Genomic DNA, 4,407 nt, shown 5'->3' with positions numbered 1-4,407 from the left:
CATTTGAAATTTTCTTTTACGAAGAATTTCATTTTTATTGAAAAAATTGAGCACTAGCTACGCTACAATGGTTGCAAAAAGGTATTTTGGATTTAGCAACGCCTTTGGCGTCTTTAATAAATTTTATATTTTTTCGCCTAATTAAAATTTTTTCTGTACCATAGTAATTGCAGCGTCCATTGGTGTCATGTAAGGCCAGTAAGTGTTTAATATTGGGCGGGATCATTTTCGTTGGAAATAGTTTTCGCGGCCCACTAAAATTCGAAGCGATAAAAATTTGGGAAACCAAAAGAAACCCTAAAAAAAAACTACCACTGCTCCAAAAAAAAAAAAAAAACATTCTTCACCGACTGACACTGACGAAACCGAGCGTACCACAAAATATGTAAGGATATTTTTATTTAATCTCTTCTTCTTCTTCTTCAAACTAGTTTTTCATTGTAATGTTTTTTTTTTTTTTTTTTTGATTTCCTCCATTCTTAATTAGACCATTGGTCTTGTTTTAGCTTAAACCAGGTGAATCGGCAACGTCAAAGCATCCTTGATTACTGATTGTCGACTAGTACGTCCTTTAAATTGAGATAATCTCCTCACTTATATACTTTAAGTTCCGATTTTTGGTTTTGAATCCTAGAATTAAAGTTACAATCTTTAATTACCAAAGCTCGAATATTTTGCAATGGTTTATTCTATTTCATACTCCATTCTCTCTTAACCCCTTATCGTAATTTATTTACCTTTTTATTGTTTATCTATAGGAATTAAGGTTCTCGCCATTGTTTCTGTGCACAATCCCTGCAATGTTTCAGGTTTTAATAAACTTCTTAGTGATGTTCTCGTTAATTTATGAGTATGAATTATTTCTGGTAATGGTTTTGGTGTATTATTGGTTCCTTGGTTGACCTTTGGATGTTTGGTAGTTCATTACTGAATTTTCTGTATGATTCTCCTTGTTTCATATTTGTTTAATTTATTTTGTTTAAATGTGTTATATATGTGTCAAGTTAAGTTATTGGTATAGAAAAGTTTTCTTTGGTTTTTGTTGTTACGTGCCATGTAACTGAAGTGGTTTGAATTGGTATTGGTTTCCATTTAAGGATGATTAAATTAAAAAAAAGTGAAGTAGGTGCTTGTTGGTTTCCAACTTTCCATCATGTGCGTGCTTTATGAGATGACTTATGTATGAGACCGAGTTGTCGTTATCTTTCTCTGATTTTGGTTGGTTGTAAACTTTTTATCATGTGTATAGATTTGACATTGGGTCTTGATCCATTTGATACCTACTGATGTCCCATTCTTTACCTTTTGTGCTCCCACCATGGCTGCTGCTTTGGCCTTGTCCATTTTCTTCGTGCTGCTACTATTATTTTTTTCGTCTTTCTTCTCCTTGCACACGATAAGTACGTTCTGTGATGAGATCTTGTTTTCAGTGAAAGAATGAGACTAGAATTTGGCTAACGTTGTGATGCTCGTATCAAATTTTTGGTTTTGTAGATTGTTCCAACTGTATTAGGATTTTATATAATGCATGTAAGTAACGATGTAAACCTGTCTAGTTTGTGCAAAGTTGATGAAGTTTAGTGATTTGAAAGCCAACAGTTAGTAACTTTTTCTTGTCTAGTTTATACCTGCGCTATTACACAGCTCTGTTTTTGCTTTAAGCGCGCTCCTTCCCCTAATAAGGCGTCATTGAAAAGGGGGTAGTCAGATTTGAGAAAATCGGTTGTTGAAACCTCGGATTGGTTCTCGATCGATAAAGTTGATGATTCCAACTACTGTCGGTCCCTTTTGTCGTGGGACATACACTAAGACAGTCTTTTATCTATAAGGGCTGGTGCAATCCACTTCTTTGATAGGTGTCAAAGCCAATTTACGAGAGATGTGCTTTCGCCGAGTGTTCATTAGCGGTTCAGGTGAAGGAGCCATGTTTTCGTAGTCTTGGTAGTTTGAAGATTCATTCCGTAGTCTAGCGTAACATTTCTTTGTTGTTTAGTTGGTTTATTGAATGAAGGTTTATTTATCGTGTATATGAACTGTAGGATGGTGATGGTGTGTACCGACCCCCCAAGATTGCTCCTACTGAAGAGATGTCTAAATTGGAAAAAATAGCACTGAGAAAGGATAAAATGCTTCATCAGAAAGCTAAACAAAGTGATTTTATGAGAGGGCTCATGGATGACCTTGAAGGGAAGCCTGAGGAGGTTGGTTTTAGACTATTGTTATGTGTTTAACAGAATAATGTTGCGGTTCACATTATGACTTTCTTATTTGTTACAATTGGATACAGGTGAAAGAAACTTTTGGGGCTGAGAGTAGAGACCTTAAAAGATACAGGGCAAGGATGGATGAGCGTGCGCGACAAGAAGAGGAGCTTTTACTCGTGTGCTCCACTTACAAAGAAGGAAAAGAGGAGAGAAAAGCACTTGAAAATCGAAAGCAATGGGTAAGTCTTATACCAACCTTCTTTTGCAAGTCAATACTGATTAATTATGACATGTCCAACTGATATGTTGTTTGCTCTAATTTGTCATGCACTTTTGATACTAGATTGTGCCTTTGGACGGATTGTTTTGACGATGAGATCAAAACCTTTGGGTTTGAGAGGGTGATGAGAGTACGCGAACACCGGCTTTAATAATCCTAGTAGCGAGGGGGCAAAAAGTTTAATAAGCACAAGGTATGCTTCAAGGAGTAACTTGTACATTATTAAATTTTGTCTTAAAGGCTCATCCATGACATGATAAAAATGCATTTTTCTATGAAGTTTCTCTCTGTGGATCATATTATCCGACATAATATGTTCTTAAATTCATATCTTTTATGTTTCTTTGAGTGCAATTACTTGTGCTAAAACCTAGAGCTATAGATTTTATGGGTTAGCATTTACCTATGAAAGCTATATTAGGAACCCGGTTTTTTGCATACGAGAAAATACTTATACTGATGCATTTGACGCCTTATCTTACATCATCTGGCCGGTTACATGGGAATTTTACATATAGTTTTTTTTTTAAAAGTGATATTTAGTGGGAAGAGGTGCAGATGCACAAAATGTACATTACTTTGAGTGAGGGCCTCACAAGCCATACTAAGGGGCTTGCAATTTACACAAACAACACCACTTAAGGAGGATCCCCTAATAACCTGAGGCCGGTTTAGCACCATGTCTTTGAAGTAGTAATTTCTTCTATGTTGTACAACCATACGTCATTCAAGTCAAAGTCTTGACATAAAGGAACCTATACTTAGTCGTGTCTATCAAATCATACTCTGTCAGTCAAGTGGCCTGTTAGGGCGCCTTGGAAGCCATGGCAGTGCCTTTGGGAATGACATGGTACTTTTTTATGTTAGAAGTTTGTGCGTTGAGTGCCTGACGGATCTTAGAAAACCATTGGCTCACGGGGGCCTGCACGAAGTGGCACCTCCGACAACGTAGCAATCAATTTTCCCAGGATCAGTGAAGTACTCTTAGAATGTGTCAATCAGTTCAAGAAAAACCTGCTTCTATACAAGAGTTGACGGCGTCTTTGAAAACATAGCAATCAATGTCCCCTGGACCAGTAAAATACTCTTAGAAGTTAAAATGTATCAATCGGGTTAAGAAAAACCAATTCCTATACGAGAGATTCTGGTATCTGATTCTTTTGCAGATATTAAGGCAAAAAAGACAATGAAATTCTAATTAAGATTTTGAGATTAGCAAGGAGATAAAGATTGGTACATCACATTGATGAGATGCATTATGAAATTGTGAATGTCATTAATGGCATAGAGACGTGAAAAATAAATAATCGAGTGAGCGGAGCGAATGTTTATGGGCTTCGCGTGGGGTGGGCGGGGTCCAAAATGTCACTTGACTTGACTGCCTTTCGTCTGCTCTTCTCTTCGACCAAACTGCTCTCTCTCTCTCTCTCCACTGCTATGCAGTTAATCTAGTATCTGAGAGCCGGATGGTTGTAAATTGTAACTTTGTAAATCTATTTGATCAACGATTGAGTATTGAGACAATCTTCTTAATTTTACCGGCGATGAATACCTTTGAAGAAAATTGGATGGACTGCACGATTCTCATGGACTTAAGAAATGGTGTATTGATAGGAATAATATGATGGATTAAGATAACACGAATATAGTGTTTTCTTTTCATTGATCAGGAGATGCAGCTAGTTCTAGTATGAGAACAAATGAGGAGCATGTATATGTTTCTAAATTTGACTACAGTAGTTCTACACAAGGTGTTAACTGGAGATTGGAGTTTGTTTAGCTTTGTAATCGGTGACTTGACTGCTAACATAGAGTGAGGCCCTTGCTCAATGATATTTTACAGATCGAATTTGGGTTTGTACATATTCCCTCTCGTGTGAAAAAAAAAAGGTGGAGACATTTATGGTTGTTGACATTCTAACC

Source organism: Coptis chinensis, chromosome 2 (assembly GCF_015680905.1).
Source record: "Coptis chinensis isolate HL-2020 chromosome 2, ASM1568090v1, whole genome shotgun sequence".
Lineage (NCBI taxonomy): Eukaryota > Viridiplantae > Streptophyta > Magnoliopsida > Ranunculales > Ranunculaceae > Coptis > Coptis chinensis.
The sequence above is the reverse complement of the archived record's forward strand: the minus strand, read 5'-3'. Positions refer to the sequence as shown.